This window comes from Emydura macquarii, unplaced genomic scaffold (genome assembly GCF_026122565.2).
Source record: "Emydura macquarii macquarii isolate MOO-44397 ecotype Brisbane River unplaced genomic scaffold, CSIRO-AGI_Emac_v2 contig_3345, whole genome shotgun sequence".
NCBI lineage: Eukaryota > Metazoa > Chordata > Testudines > Chelidae > Emydura > Emydura macquarii.
This window is the reverse complement of record NW_027133482.1, coordinates 5492606-5509787: the sequence shown is the minus strand read 5'-3', so window position 1 is coordinate 5509787 and position 17182 is coordinate 5492606.

Below are 17182 nucleotides of genomic sequence, written 5' to 3'. Positions count from 1 at the left end.
TTAATCAATGCCAAGGTCAGACTCAACCACTGTGATCATCTCTTCTGATCTCCTGTATAACAGGCCACAGAACAGCTCCAAAAGAATTCCTAGCACCGCTCTTTTAGAAAAACATCCCATCTTGAATTAAAACTGGTCAGTGCCGGGGAATCCAGTGTTGATGATGCCTCAAAGACGGAGGGATATAAGAAAGGTTAACGTGATGCAATTAAGCAGTTTAGGCTGAACATCAGCAATAGACATGTGCGGGACCTGAAATGTGCATCCCACAGGACATTTTGCATTTCCAGATTTTTTTTTTTCATTCCAAATTGGAACGAAACGCCGGAAAGGTAAAGTTTCCCGTGAAACAGGAATTCTCGAAAATTAACTTTTGGAAGAACCAAAATGGAATTGGTTGAAGATTCCTGTGTGGCTCCTCTGCCGAGATCTCATTCACCCACCTGGTGGACAGCCTAGGGTGCAGCTGCCTGGGCAATCCGATTGCCAGGATGCCCTGGGAAGCCTGAGAGTTGCTAGGGAGCTGGGGATCTAGTGGGCCGGGTGAGAGGGTAGGGAACCAAGCCATCCTGCTCGATTTCCATTGAAAGTCTCACCAAAATCAACACATTCCCATGGAACGTGTCAATTCTGTAGAATCAGCATTTCCTGGTGGAAAAATGTGGGCCATCTCTAATCAGCAATAAAATTCAAAGGGTGAGATCCATAGCTTTTCCTGTGGTGATGGTGGAAGCCTCATCAACTGAGTCATTTACAACTGGGCTGGACAAAGCCCTGGAGAATACAGAATAGGATTTGTTCCAGCATTGGCCTGGAAGGGGATGGAGGTATGGATGGTATTTCATCTCTAATCTCTACTGGGTGACACCTGCTCTCACCTAACCCAATGCCTCCCCGCTGGTCAGTGAGAGCAGAATTTGGCCGTAGGACCCTGGGTGGCAAGTTATCATTAGATGAGGTTATCATAGGCCACCCTATAGGCTGCAGGAGCCTGTTCTTGACAATAAGGTCAGAAGAACCGATGGATAGGCTAGTGGCTACTGGAATCGTTACTGGGCCTTTTGCTGTTTAGACCTGTCCTCTGTGTAATTTGTATCCTGAATGAGATGTCTGATTCCTGGCCTGTTGAGTGCAGTGGAGTTGTCAACTAGCAGGACAGGACGGCCAGCTGTCCCGCTTAGGAAGGGCGGGGATAGTGGTGTCGCTAAAGGACAGGCCTAAGACTCAGCAGACCCTTGACTTTCTCTCACACTCCCTGTGTGTCCTTGGGCAAGTCATGTAACCCCTCGGTGCCCTCGCTCCCCATCTGTAAAAAGGGGGCAGTATTCCTTCCTCACCGCTTGTCTGTTTAGACTGGGCGCGTCGAACTCCACGAGTGAGGAGGGCTGAATTCCACGCAGAGGTTTGGCCCAGGTCTCCCTCTACGCCCAGCAGAGCACCCACTGATCTCCAGAGGAGGTTTGCACCGAGATCAAGCTTTATATTATATTAGTTTCAGTTGCTAATGTCCCTAAAGCACCTCAGCGTCCCATTCAGTGGCACGCAGTCGGGAAATAAGGGCCCCCTCCTTCGGGCCAGCTCTGTGTCTGCTCTTTGTTTCATTGCCTTCCTCACCTCCTTTCTCTCCCTCTTTTTGTCTCTTCCTTTGCGCATTCTGCATTTCGGTCCCTGCAGTGACACGTAAGACCCACCCCACTGGGCTTTCCTCGCACTCCCTTCCCTGTCCCATGCAGCAGCTCAAGAGTTACCGATCTCATTAAAGTGTCATCACTTTAGTTGACACCCCAATGGGATTAACCGGGGGCAAGGGAGTTCACACATCTGCGAGCCGTTGTTTCAGGCTGCCTTCAGACGCAGGAAGGCAAGGCTGTGTCACTTTTCCTTCAGCTTGCATTTGGAAGGTTTTCTTTGCAGACTAGAAACCTGCTGTTTCCATCTTAATGAAAGCTAATATTCTGCTCATTCACGGTGGCCCCAGAAGTACATCAGCGTCACCTGCTTGTGACCCCTGACGTAGACTGTCAGTGCTTTGTGGCTGGGACTTTTCTTGTGTCTATGTAAAAGGAGTCTAAACCAGGCCTCGCGCCATGGGAACCGGATCTCTGTTTTGGCCTGGAGGTGCTATCACAGCACAAACGGAGGCAGAGGGAGAATGCCTGGAAGGGAAGAGAGGAAGCAGCCAACCTGGTATAAATGAATTGGTGCAAAGGCTCAATTTAAGAACAACCCACGAACGTAGGTGTGTCTGAGCAGTGCTGGAATGGATAGGACCTATAACCACTAACACTGAGTGCAATGCCCTATCACTTTTTTTTCCCCAAGGGTGACACACTTACCCAGTCCTTCCAGGCATAGCTACTCCAGGTTCTTCGAGACGTGTTGCTCATGTCCATTCCACTATAGGTGTGTGCACGCCTCCATGCACGGCTACAGGAACTTTTTTCCCCTTAGCAAATCCTGTAGGGCCAGCTCTGGTGCCCCCTGGAATCCCGCACACATGCCGTGGTATATGAGGCACTGCCGGCCCTACGCCCCCTCAGTCCCTTCTTTCTGCCAACTCAGCAGAGACAGGGGGCGGGTTGTGGAATGGACATGAGCAACACATCTCGAAGAACAGCAGTTACTGGTAAGTAACCTTGTTTTCTTCTTCGAATGCTTGCTCACGTCCATTCCACTATAGGTGACTAACAAGCAATACCTTGGAGGTGGGTAGGAGTTACCGGTGAGCTGCCCTCAGCACGGCTCTGCCGAATCCCGTGTCCTCTCTCGCCTGCTGCACGATGGCGTAGTGGGACGTGAAGGTAGCACCGATGACCAGGTGGCGGCTTTGCAGATGTCCTGCAGGGGCACTCTCTCCAGGAAGTCTGTAACGGGAGATGCGCTGGGTGGAGACAGGTGAGCCTTTCATCCGCTCCGCCACTGTGACGAAGAGCTGCGTCAATTTCCGTCTTGGGATGTGTGTATGCAGTATTGCCTCGCTGTTCCCTGGTGCTCCCGTCTGTCTGTCTCCATCGGTTGTCTCCTGGCTGATATCTGGATTGGAAGTTCCCTGGGGCAGAGACCGTCACTCGGGAAGCCCAAGACTTCAGTAGAGTTGAAGGTGTTGTTATTATCATCCAGTCTGACTTCCTGCCTAACACAGACCAGACGACCGCTCCCGCTGGTTCCTGCATCGAGCCCATATCTTGTGGGTGAGCTAGAGCACGGCTTTCAGAAAGACATCCAGTCTTGATTTAAAGCTCTCAAGTGAGGGAGAATCCTCCACGGCCCTTGGTAAGTTGTTCCGATGGCTAACTGCCCTCACTGTTAAAAAGTGTACCTTATCCCTACTCTGAATTTGTTTTCCTTCAATTTCCAGCCAGTGGGCCTCGTTATGCCTTTTTATTTTGCGAGATTAAGGAGCCCTCTGTTGTCAGAAATCTTCTCCCCATGCAGATACTTATGGACGCTGATCAAGCCCTCTCTTGACCTTTTCTTGGAAAAACTAAATCTAATGAGCTTCTTTAGCCTCTCTCTGTGTGTGGCAGGTTTTCCACATCTCGTTGCTCTTTCTGAATCATTTCTCATTTGTCAATATCCTTTTAAAAGTGTAGGCCTTGGAACCAGACATAGTGTCCAGAAATGGTCTCACAGTGGTAATACAAGCTCCCTACTCCTACTTTGTGTGTAGCTCAGATTACAGATTGCAGTGCATGCACACAAGGGGCAGAGGTAAGGTTATGCGGGCAACCTTGACATTCTGTTTAGTTTTTTTTGGTTGGCATGCTAATAAAAATACTACGAATTTATATGTCACGGAGCTTTATAAACCAGAGAGGGGCTGGAGAGGCAAAACTTGGATTCAAATTTCAAAAAACTCCAATAGGTTTAGGCATGCCATGATCTGTGGTTTTGATTTAGGTCTGTCTCCATTATAAATATGAATCTAACTTCCCAACATACCTGTGGGATAAGGAAGTATTATTTCCCCGCCTTTTATCAATGGGGAAACCAAGGCACAGAAAGGGGCAACTTGCCAAACTCTCAAAACTAGTAATAATGGTAGAGCTGAGACAGAACACAAGAATCCTGTTTCCCATGTCTATGCTCTGGCCATGGAACCCACGCTTCCTGTTCCTTCAGCACATCGTTTGTAAAGGAGCTTGGCATCCTTCAGCATTCGAGCCCCGTATATGTAAAATGATGATGCTTATTCACAGCAAATAAATAAAATTGGCCTTCCCTGAGCGGGGATGTGAACTGTCCCTTGAAGCTCAGCTACCATGGAAACCTCCAATCTCGTTATCTTTGAAACAGGCTTCCACGACATTTGACAAACTGTAATTGTAAAACGAGATCAGGTTCCAGTTTTAATTGGCCTTTTCTTTTCTTTTCGCCAAGGCTACATAATATTTATAGTAACTCTATCCTAGTGTCTTCTGCTGCTAACATGTGGCATGCTGGAGTGACACGTTCAGGGATCCCGAGAGTTTGCACTGGTTAAGAACCAGTTTCTAAATTGCCATCTTGGCTCAGGGAGCTAGAGCTTATACCAGTATCAACCTGTGACACAGTCACCAATGGAAACCCGTTCACCTCAGCTGAGGCAAATGGCAGCTTGGAAATGGCCCCTCAGTGGCTGGTAATAATTTTAAATTGATCTTGAAATGTTTTTTAAAACCCCAGTAGCAGAGTTTGATTTTAATATATTTTTTAATGTCCCCCCTGGCCAGGAGCCATGACTTCAATCAGTCTTGATTTTTAGCTAAATAAAACTACTGTACACAGACTCTAGACTGCTGGGAAGCCATGTTCAGATTGTACCTTTCCATCATAAAAAAATAAAATAAAAGCAAAGCCACAAAATTGCTCTCGTTAGGGCTTTATGGTTTCTATAATATAAAAGTCTCCACTCATATTTGTCGTAGTGAGTGAAAGTAATAATGCTGAGCAGTTCTGTAGCAGGGCTATGTATTAATGCACCATAGAAGAAGTGTTAGTCCAACCACCCTTACCGTTTTCACACACACCGGGAAACTGAGGCGCCCAGGCTGCTCAAATCAGTGGCGGAGCCAAAACTGGAATCCTGGGGGCAGACCCTTAGCTGATGTAAACTGTCATAGACCCATCGTGGCTGAGGCTCTGCCCCTTGTCTTCTGCTCTCCCCACAGAGTTAAGCTGTCTCAGCTGAATTAGTGGCCATCTGAATTAAACGATCCTTTCACCCAGACCCGTAAAACAAATATGATGACTTTCTTAGTCCAAATGCTGCAGGTATTGGACGCTAGCTGTGCTTTTTCAGTGAGGTTCCTGTGATCAACATTTCCCGGCATGTTCTTTATTGTTAAAGCCATTTTCAATAGCGGCTGAACCCAGTTTATCCACAGCAGAAGTACGGCGCAAGGTTTATGAGCAGGGGGTACTCAGAGGATGTGGTGAGCAGACACTTACCAAAGCCAGAGGACTGGGTGGGCCACCAAACCACATAGAGAAACTTCTCTTCCCTGTAGTGAACTCAAATTATAATGTGATCAGAAAGAGGCCCCTCACCCTGGGGAGAAGCTCCCCATAAACATAGAATCATAGAATCATAGAGTTGGAAGGGACCCCAGGAGGTATCTAGTCCAACCCCCTGCTCAAAGCAGGACTAACCTCAGCTAAATAATCCCAGTGAGGGTTTTGTCAAGCCGCAGCTTAAAAACCTCTAAAGATGGAGATTCCACCACCTCCCCAGGTAACCCAATCCAGTGCTTCACCGCCTCCTAGGGAAAAACTTTTTCCTAATGTCCAACCTAGAACCCCCCACTGCAACTTGAGACCTTTGCTCCTTGTTCTGTCATCTGCCACCACCGAGAACAGCCTAGCTCCATCTTCCCTGGAACCCCCTTTCAGGTAGTTAAAGGCTGCTATCAAATCCCCCCTCATTCTTCTCTTCTGCAGACTAAACAAGCCTAGTTCCTTCAGCCTCTCCTCATAAGTCTTGTGCTCCAGACCCCTCATCATTTTTGTTGCCCTCCACTGGACTCTCTCCAACTTCTCCACATCCTTTTTGTAGTGGGGGGCCCAAAACTGGACACAATACTCCAAATGTGGCCTCACCAGTGCCGAATAGAGGGGAATAATCACTTCCCTCCATCTGCTGGCAGTGCTCCTTCTAATGCAGCCCAATATGCTATTAGCCTTCTTGGCAACCAGGGCACACTGCTGACTCATATCCAGCTTCTTGTCCACTGTTACCCCCAGGTCCTTTTCTGCAGAACTGCTGCCTAGCTCATCGGTCCCCAGTCTGTAGCTGTGCATGGGATTCTTCCATCCTAAGTGCAGGACTCTGCACTTGTCCTTGTTGAACCTCATCAGATTTCTTTTGGCCAATCCTCCAGTTTGTTTAGGTCCTTCTGTATCCTATCCCTACCTTCCAGGGTATCTACCACTCCCCCTAGCTTAGTGTCATCTGCAAAACTTTCTGAGGGTGCAATCTACCCCATCCTCCAGATCATTAATGAAGATGTTGAACAAAACCGGCCCCAGGACTGACCCCTGGGGCACTCCGCTTGTGACCGGCTGCCAGCTAGACATGGAGCCATTGATCACTACTCATTGAGCCCGATGCTCTAGCCAGTTCTCTATCCATTTTATAGTCCATTCATCCAACCCATACTTCTTTGACTTGCTGATAAGAATACTGTGAGAGACCGTATCAAAAGCTTTGCTAAAGTCATGGTATATCACGTCCACGGCTTTCCCCACATCCACAGAGCCAGTCACCTCTTCATAGAAGGCCATCAGATTGGTCAGGCATGACTTTCCCTTGGTGAATCCGTGTTGACTGTTCCTGATCACCTTCCTCTCTTCCAAGTGCCTTAAAATGGATTCCTTGAAGACCTGCTCCATGATTTTTCCAGAGATTGAAGTGAGGCTGACCGGTCTGTAGTTCCCCGGATCCTCTTTCCTCCCTTTCTTGAAGATGGGCACTATATTTGCTTTTTTCCAGTCATCAGGGACCTCCCCCAATTGCCACGAGCTTTCAAAGATAATAGCCAATGGCTCTGAAATCACATCAGCCAACTCCCTCAGCACCCTCGGGTGCATTGCATCTGGCCCCATGGACCTGTGTATGTCCAAGCTTTCTAAATAGTCTTGGACCTGTTCCTTCAGCACTGCGGGATGTTCACCTCCTTCCCATTCTGTGCCACCCAGTGCAGTAGTCTGGGAGCTGACCTTGTCTGTGAAGACAGAGGCAAAAAAGGCATTGAGTACCTCAGCTTTCTCCACATCCTCTGTCACTAGGTTGCCTCCCCCATTCTGTAAGGGGGCCCACACTTTCCCTAATCTTCCATCCACAAAGCTACCACATTGTCCTCTTTCAAACCTCTCCCTTGCCATCAGGCCTGCAAAAAACTTGAGAAGGGTGAGGCTGTCCAGGTACTGTGACCGCTGCCTGTCATGCAGTTCAGCATTGTCTCGCTGTTCCCTGGTGCTCCCGTCTGTCTGTCTCCATCGGTTGTCTCCTGGCTGATATCTGGATTGGAAGTTCCTTGGGGCAGAGACTGTCACTCGGGAAGCCCAAGACTTCAGTTAGCATAGAACGAGGCAATACTGCATACACACATCCCAAGACAGCAGCTGCCAGGACAAGGACATGAGCCACAAGTTGATCATCAGTTTGAGAATGTTGACCAAATTAGACCAAACAAGGTGCAAGGCGGAGGGAACAAGACCTGATGTCTCTTTCTTCTCCAGTTAACGCAGAATTTTTATAGCAAGTGGTACTCCCCTCTCCCCCAAATACTTAAAACTCAGGAGACTGGTTTAAAAATCATGAGATTTTTCAAGAATAATAAACGCTGCGTTCTTTTAATTCACCATCTGGGATCTGAGCTTTTCAGGTCACATTTTCAAGCTTTTGCCTGTAACTTCAAGACTCGATTTGTCTTATTTTTGAATGACTGCTGAGATTCTCACCTAGTTACATGATTCCCTAAGCTGGGGCTTGGAGAAAAACACCAAATACGGTGAAACTTGCCATGCACATCGCAAGAATCGGCAGCACTGAGAACTGCAGAAGTTGGACGGTGAGGCACAACACAGCCAGTTCAGGATTATGCCTTACAGTTCCTTCTCCATTTTTCTGTCCTCTCTAGCTGTCAGTCACTCAAGCAACAGGGCTTCCCTCGCTTTCCTCTGGGAGCATACTACAAGGACCTCACCAGCTGGCTTTTGCATATCCTATTGTGTGTGTCTTCCGAGTGTAGGAACCAACTGGTCCAGCAATGTTCTCCAGCCCCCCGTCAGCCACACACACAAAACTGAACACCTCCTCCATCATCAGATCATGGACAGGGTGATGTTCAGTTACCCACCAACCTTGCACTGAAGATCATTCAGCACTTGGCTGTTCATGGCTGCTCTGTCACCAGACAAAGCTTTAGTTAGTTCATACAGGCATCACTCACACAAACTGGTTGGATTCTTCCAAATAAAAGCCCTGGCCATGTCTCCCAGAGCACACGGTGTTCCCCCTGTCTGTGGTACAAAAAGAGACTTTCCACAATGAACTCAACTTTATCCCACTTGTCTGCAAGCCAGGACTTCGGCTACAGTATAAATTATGCTCCCAAGTCCGCTTGTGCCAGCCCTTAATTTATGGTAACTTTATCGCATACATGCCCTATTGTTCGCTGAGGTGACAGTTTTGCTTTTATTTCTATATTTATAACTTGGTTCATATCCCCTCCACATTTGTTTCGTTGCACGAAAAAGTCGGAGTTTGCTTTTTTTCCCCCAACCAAGAGGGGGAAAAAACCAAATCTGTGAGAAGACAAGAGATGCTTCTGGCTCTACAACAAACTTGGCTTCCCCGTTGGGTGACAATTTGATTCCATTGCATGTAAACCTCAAACGCGAAAGCCAGCCAGTACGGGCCCATGAAACTTTCTAGCAGTCATGCTTGGCTGCTATCGACGTATACGAGAGATTGTGTGCTCTAGGCATGGAACTGGACACAAGGTGCCCCGGGCGTCTCATCCCCGTGGCCGTGGGCGAGCCCCCCTCGATCTCTGTGCCTTGTTTTCCCCGTTTGTAAGCCGGGTGTAATTATTAAGTGCGTGTGGGCAGCTGGTGGAGTGGAATGGTGGGTTCAGCCACAAAAGAGGCAGACCCTCCATCAGCCAGTCCCTGTCCCTGCCGCCTCTGCGGGCTTATTCCAGAGTTTTCAGCGTGTACTGGTTTCAACAAGAGAAACCAGACGGTCTTACACAGGGCTAGCTGGCGCCTGGGTGGGAGAAAGTGGGCGAGGGGCCGAGTGCGGGCCTAAAGTAAGGGGAGTTCGGAAGTGACGTCAAGTCACTCTTCAGCCTATAATCAGGCACCCGAGAGGAGCAGCCAGCCTCCTTCTCCTCCTCCTGCCCTTCTGTCTCCTTTAGTTTCAAGCTGCTTACGGCCCCTTTGCTGCTACCCAGCCTCCTGCATAACACACACTGGCTCCGAGGGCCAGGCCACGCGGTTTCATAGCAGTATTCTCGCATGGCAGCCAAGAGCCAGCTTTGTGGACGGCAAAAAGAGAAGTCAAATTGTCTCCCACGTGGGGCCAGCCCGCGTGGAGTCCAGGGTGGAAAGGAGGAGAATCTGGTGCATTCTCCGAGGTGCATTCGTCTGGTTGAACTGAGGTCAGGTGCTGTCTGCAGAAGTTCATGGGGGCCTTATGTGGCCGGCTACTCCCCAGGCATTTGGCCTGAGACTTAAGGCTTCAGAGGAGGTGTCGCGGGTCTTGAGAGCGTTTCCAGAATCGCAGACTTTTGGCTGCCTCGCTGCCGCAGCTGCCTCCTAACATCAATTCTTTCTCCCGTAGCACCGCGAAACCCAAAAGGCCAGGGGTGCTCCCGTCCGATGGTGGTGTGGGCCATCCGAGTCACCGGGGGGGGTGGTCAGCTGAGAGGTGGAAAGGTGCCAGGCTTCACAGTGCCGCCCCCTTTCCTTTCAGCTTTTGTAACCTCAAATCTGAACCAACGTTGTTTGGTGGGGACCTTCGAAATCCAAACCTAGCTCCAGACCAGAATCCAGCAAATGGCCTCATTCCAGCTTAGCAGAGATGGCCAGAGCCTCTATGGCGTGCTCCTAGTGCTGCGGGCTTGTGGCTGCGATATTGAAAGTTCCCGAGTGGATTCCCGCAGGGTGTCTGTCTGGATGTGTGCAGCTGCTGCTTGTTATGGGCCAGCTTGCGAACCCCTGTGCAAGCCTAAATTCACCGGGACAACGCATGCAAGTCCTCCCTCGCCAATCCGAGTGAAGGGTTTGCACGTTGGCTGCCCTGGGCCGGGTACATTTTTTATGGCGGGTCTTGGCTGCCTCTGGCATGGCGCTGAGAATGAGACACCAAGGGCTTGAGTTGCCTCTTGCTTTGTAGCAATGCAAAGTGCAGACGTTCTTGCTGTGCAGTGGGGTGAGAGGGTAATGGGGCCCGGTCTGCAATACATGCACGGCCGCCCCCCGTCTCTGCACAAGTGGACATGGAGTTCGTGTGCTGGGCCCCGAGCAGTAGAGAGCCTCACCGCAAAGGCAAGCCGTGGGAATTGAATGAGTTTAGCCACTTGCCCAGTTTTTAATCCAAGATTTTTTTTTTCCACATAAACAGCTGCTCTAACCTTTCCTTCTTCCAGAACCAAAAGAAAACCCTCCAAGAGGCTCTGCAGCTTGTGTGTGACAATATAAACCAGACGCCTTTGATTAAGCGAGTGCACAGCAAAGCCATGAAGGGATGAAAGCACGGGTTTTTAAACTGCTCCTGATGTGAACTGGCCGGCTCTGCTTGTCCAGGTGGACCCCACCTCAGTTCTTGCACCCGCACCCCCGCACCTCGTGCTTGGTGAGCAATAGGAAGGGGGTAAGACGGCAGAGAGCAGCTGACGTGTTTTAATATCAGGCAGAGGACCAGCGTCGGTTGCAATTCGTGCTCCCGCCAGCAGGGGCAGACAAAGAGGCACCTTTTGCAGGGGCTGTTGGACGCGGATGATGTCATGAGTCGGTTTTTGCTTGGAGTTGTCTTTCTCCTCCGTTGATTGGCTGCTGGCTCCAGCCCCCCCACGCCCCCTCTCTTATGGTCTCTCTGCACTTTAGTCTGCCCTCCATGCACATTTTTTTCTTTCCTTTCTTCTGGCCCTCTTCCTCCCAGCATCCTTTCCTCCCCTCACCCAGCCCTATCTTGTGCTCCCGTGTCTGTTTGTTGCATCCACTTCTCCTATTATATTTAGATTGGAAACTCCCTGGGGTAGGGACCAGTGGGAACGGAGCTGAGGGCTTCGGTCCAGTTCCTATCAGAGAAGCGTTCACCTCCCAGAGCGGCCCAGACGGTGGGTGGAAATGCTGGTTAGTTTGACGTGAAGGATACAAGTTGCTGAAGAGGTTGCAGCCTGTGGTGCCCTAGCTCAGCCCTGCCAGGAGGAGCCCCCAGCATCTGCAGAGTTACGGAGCAAGGCCTTCTCCACTCAGGGAGGGAGCCTGTTCCAAACAATCAGGCAGGGCGTCTTCCCCTCAGCCGACAGGGACCCGTGTCCCTCAGGATCTAATGGGCTGAGGAGGATGCAGGTTCCCTCCCGGCGAGAACAGGAATCTGACCCCTCGTCGCTGCTAATGGTGGCGCTTCCTTTGCAGAGAAGCCTGGAGGCTGAGCTGCCGTCTCTTCTCTAGAGGTGGGTCCCTCTGGGGCGGGGGTCTAGTTCTAGGTCTAGGCTGGGGTGGGCAGACGAGGGCGTGGCTGCAGATGCCCGAGCGGACTTCAGCCTCCAGCACGATCGACTGCCAGGAGCGAGACAATTCCCTTTAATTTCAGATGATTCCCCCGGGGCAGGACCCGTCATCCCGTGAGTGGAGAAAGCCCTAGGAAGTGTCTCTTTGGAAACAACGCTGCTCCAGCCAGGAGGGGCGAGTAACTGCCCCCAAAGGCCTTTCCCCAGCTCCGGTTCTAAATGTTTCACCAAGGCGGGCCCCAGCGAGTGCAGCAAAACTCGGCACGGATCAAAGCTCCATCTGGTTGCGGGGCAGGGGGATGGCATGGATCTGCCCTAGGAGTTTCCTGCCCGATGGCGGCGGGCCAGTCCGCACCTTTCCCTCACTGCCTTCAAACAAAGAGCAGGGGGTGTCAATCAGGCTGGCAGGATTGCTCAGGGGTTAGTCAGAGTTCCTTGACATCAGTCCATGGAGGGGCTAATGCCCCCACCCTTCTCCCCTGCCACCCTCACAGCTGGGAGCCTCTCATTACCAGACGCAGCGTGTGAAACATGCTTCTACAAGGCCGGGCGGCTGATTTATGAAGTGTGCCGGCCTCTGACCTCGAGCGCTGCTGCGAGGGATGGCTGCTAACTCGGACCACGGCACACACTGCGGTTCCAGGGAGTTTGAGCAACTGGCACTCAGGTCAAAAGGTAACATATTATATGCACGTGTATCAGTGTAGCTCAGTAGAGAGCTCCAAGGGAACATATAGGGATGGACAGACAAGTGGACAGATGAGCTCATGTGGGGATAGACAGATGGACAAACAGACAGATGGAAAAGCATGGCAATAGCTAGGTGGATGGCCCTGCTGGCCCATCTCTTTTCACAGAGGCCTTCGAACAAATGTGAGATAATAATACGCTCAGTCTTTGCCATCGACACTGGATTCTCACTGGAAACCCTAACGCAGACGTGAAAACCGCAGCTCCATTACCACTCTCGGACCCCCCTCCCCACCATATAACGAGTTAATTAACTCACAGAACCATAGAAAGAAACTCAAGATAGGACAGGCAAATTTAGTGCTAGCCATGGGCCCCAAGAAGACTGGGTCAGCACCTCCTCAGATCCAGACCCAAACGGCGCACTCCAGTCCAGTGTCTAATTCAGCCCCATCCAGTCCCTCTCCCCAGCAGGTAGGGATTGTTCTCTCTAATACATTTGCTCATGTTTTGTTGATCTGTATAAGCCCTGACTCTCTGCTGATGGCACTGCTCGGTAGCGGTCAGGCAGAACGTCACCCCACTGCCCTCCCACGCCGAAGGGACTGGCCATGGGAGAATACTTACGACCACACCGTCACCTACTTATTGTCATCAGGACTTTGAGACCAAAGAAAAAAAAAGTCAGACTCTTGCCAAAAGATACTGACATGCTACGAGCCCCGCTGCGCGACAAAGTTGATCTTTCTACTGTAGTTAAGGAAAGGCACCGAAATCCCGCTGGGCGTCTCCTGGGAGGGGAACATCTGCTAGAGAGGAGATCAGCTGAAGAACGCTTGAGGCCATGTGCTCAGCTCAGGAGCTGCCTCTGCTCCCAATCATGCATGTATCTAATCGATATCTGTTTAATGGGCTTGAGCCGTCATGTCCTTCCTGCTCTCTGATCTGTCTGCATATGCCTCCCATCTCTCGCCCCTGTAGAATATTCCCAGTCCCGCTGCAGGCAGCCACTCCACCTCTTGACAAAGCCCTGGAGGGGATGATTTAGTCGGGGTTGGTCCTGCTTTGAGGAGGGGGTGGGACTAGATACCTCCTGAGGTTCCTACCAACCCTTATCTTCTATGATTCTATCTCTTCCCCTTCCCCCCAGTGCTACCCAACCTCCTATCTTAGTGACCCCCCGGTGGTTCATTTCCTGGTCCGTGATGACGCATCTCAAACTCGACCCACGCAGGGATGTGGTTACGACGTCCCCACTGGAGACAGCAAGGCATGGAGAGCAAAGCGGGTGAGTGTGTTTCACAGAGACCCTTAATTACGTGATGTGGCGAGTCTCTGAGGCAGAACCTAGTCCTTGGTGTAAAAGGAAGCACCGCAGGCTCCGACAGCTGATGTAGTTAAAAACAAACAAACAACACAACCCCACAAACGTACATCTCAATAAGCCGAGTAGCTGATGGAGTTCAGCAGGATCTGCTGGGGTAGCAGCGAGGGTAATTGCTCCCAGAGGAAGACGGGTCTGCTTACTTACTATTAGTTTCATGCTAGAAAAACATTTGCTGGAATTTTTAGTGCCTCTGCTCAGATGTGCATGTGGGCAGTCCCCAGTCTTACCACGGCGGTGTTGCCACGGCAAAAAGGAAAATAAGGTTTCCAGGGGCTTCCTTTGGTCAATAAAAAAAAAAGCCATCAATGAAATATATGAAGCAAAACTGATAAGTGGGGAGGAACAACTGCTCTGCTTAGTGACCTGGCTTTTTTTTTTTTCTTGTTTCCTTTCCCTTATGGGCAAGAGCGTTTAACTCGGCTCTTCATGGCTGATAACATTTGTGGTGCGATATATAAGCTCTGAAGATTTAGACACCGTCGGGCCCTAATCTGATCTCCTTACGCTGCTCTATATCAGGAGTAACGGCTCAGAGGCCAATGGAATTTCATGAGTGAGAGAGATCAGGGTGACTGGTATAAGTAACTAGATAGATAGATAGATCTGTACAGGACCTACCACAATGGGGCCTCGCCCCAGCCGAGGCCTCTAGGTCCTGTTGTGATACAAATAAATAATAAAGGGAACCTGCCCAGCGTCTTCAAAAGGCAAACCTGGGAGCTGAAATGCACAACTCTGCTGGATGCTAAAAATCATGGACTCATGGGAGCTGTTGGTTTTATGTCTCATTACAACAATCTCTAATCCACTAACTCGCCTTTGCCCTTTGACTGCAGGGGTATTAATCGCCCACCTTGTTTTGAATGGTTTCTTGCAGCAGAGGTTAACTTATGCTTAGCCATCTTTCCACCTTGTATTTAGCTGCCACACTCTGAGGACCCAGCCCAGACCCAAAGAAGGGTGCAGTGAAGCGGGAAAGATGGTCTCTTTTCCAAGAGTCAATAAAAGATGTTACCCTGCCAACCTAATCTTTCTCAGAGTCTGGGACTAACAGGACTACAACAGCCCAGCAAAGAAACAGATCATCAGAATCATCTGTGCTAGATCTGTTTGGTTTAGACAACCATCCATCACACAAGGACCCGAAACTGATAGGCTTAGTTAAAGTCAGTTACATTCAAATTAGAAACAAGACACAATTATTATTATTATTTTTTTTAAACACAGTGAGGGTGATTAACAATTGGAACAAAAACCCAAGGGAAGTGGTGGCTTTTCCCTCTCCTGATGGCTTCAGATCCAGACTGGATGCCGTTCTGGAAGATGTGCTTTAGCCAAACATAAGTTATTGGGTCCAGTGCTGCGGTAGCTGAGTGAGGTTCTGTGGACTGTGTTACAGGAGGTTAAAAGAGGCAATCAGCCAGTCCCTCTTGGCCTTAAAATCTATGAGTCTATGAAGGGAGATGGGCTGAAATCCAAACCCCAGAATCAACAGCCTCCAGGCAGCACCTAACCCCCCGGATCCAAATTGCTCCCAACTTGGAATGCAGAATCACAGGTTGTAGCTTGTTATCACCTGATGGTGAGAAGCGAACGTCTGCACTAGCGTGTGATGGAGTTGTTATCGCTGCTGAAAATGTTGCAGGACTAGTGTAAATTAAAGCCTGGCTGGCTGGCGACCTGTAGCCCCTTACCAGATATTAGATGATATAGTTTGTATCTAATAGATGACATGGGACCTGAGCGCACAGCTGAGGAATTTGGTTTGGCTTTGCTGGAGGGCCTGAATCCAGGTTTGGAGACTAAACAGCCACAAAGGTTGGCTGTGTTGGGACCTGGAATTTTAGCTCAGAGCTACATCTCTAGGTGACCATGCAGTCCTCTCCTCCCCCTGTGCTGTGCTGGGGACCAGAGGTATAAATACGTAAAAAGACCGAGATTTCTATTGTTACAGTTGTCTTATTGGTAAAAAGACAAACTCCTTAGCTGCAAATGGAAAGAGATGTGTCCTAGTAGGTTCAACACAGGACTGAAAAACTGGAGACTTTGGCCTACTCATCTCTTTGCCACTGACTTCCTGTGCGACCTTGGGCAAGTCTCTTGACCTCTCTGTGAAAAGGGGAATCACAACAGGGGGGAGGGCAGGTGACCTTAGGAGATCTGAATTTCATATCTGCCTCTGCCATGGACTTCTTGTACCCAATCTTGCTGGTCCCCTGTTTGTAGAAGAGGGGGAACAGCATGTCCCGCCTACCAGAATGGTTGTTGAGGGTAAATTCGTTAATGTGGCTGAGTGCTCAGGTCTTAAGGTTATCAGAGTCAGCGAGGCTCCAAACCAGAAAGACACTTGCTGCCTGGGGGAGTTTTGAGAGCCGTTAATGAGCCATTTGATACAACCCTTTACACCGTGGGCCAGAAGAGACCCAGCAAGCCCTCTGCATGCTTTCTTTTATCGCCATCACCACCGCAGGGTTTCTTGGCACAAAAGCAGAAAAACCGTATGGTCTGATGCATCCTTCCGCTTGCAGTTGGCTTATGAAGCTGCCCCGTTACACCGCAGAGCCCAGCACGCCCAGCTCAGAACCCAGATCCTGCTCACCTGCTTTGGCATGGCGGGTTGGATCAGCGAAGAACTGATCAACTTCCATTGGGGGAAAACAAACCCATTATTTATTCAGGGACTAGCACTCCCATGGACTTCTAATTATTAGCAGCTCGGTTTAGCCCTTGGGGTTTTCGCTTAACTCCCGCTAGGTTCCTCGAGTATTTTTATTACCCCTGCACATTTAATTACATGTGCAATCCTTCCCTTTCCAAACCCACTCGTAAACTCATTACAGGAGCTTGCCCTCACAGAGCTGTTTCCAATTAAGAAGAGTTTTGGTTTTTTTTTGCCACACTTCCATGTCTGGTTCGTTCCAGGCTTTATTCCATTCCTCCTCCCTCTCTACCCCCCTCCCCGCCTTCTTCCATGCTAAATTTCAGCACATTTTATGGCGTGTTCGGGGGTGGCCATCTTTTTTTCTTTTTTTTCTTTCCAGGGTTAAAGGAAATCAAAGGAACATCAAAGCCTCGGCATGACACTTCACCAACCTCCACAGAACGTTTCTGTTTGCATTCCCTGTAGCAAATTGCGCTTTCCAGCAAAAGGAGAAAATTAGGGGCTGGGAAGGAAAGGTAGAGGCGCAGCTGTGTCCGAAAAAAATGTTCCCTGTAAATCTGGAGCTGCCCGGCTGGAATGCAAGCCCATTTCCCCAGGAAGTACGCCGAGATGGCTGGAGACTGGGGAGCAAAGAGCATCAGACGCTGAAGTGAGATTTTGGCCTTCCATTGCTGTGATTTTTTTTCACTGGATTTGGGTGTTGGATTGCCAGCACTAGAGAAA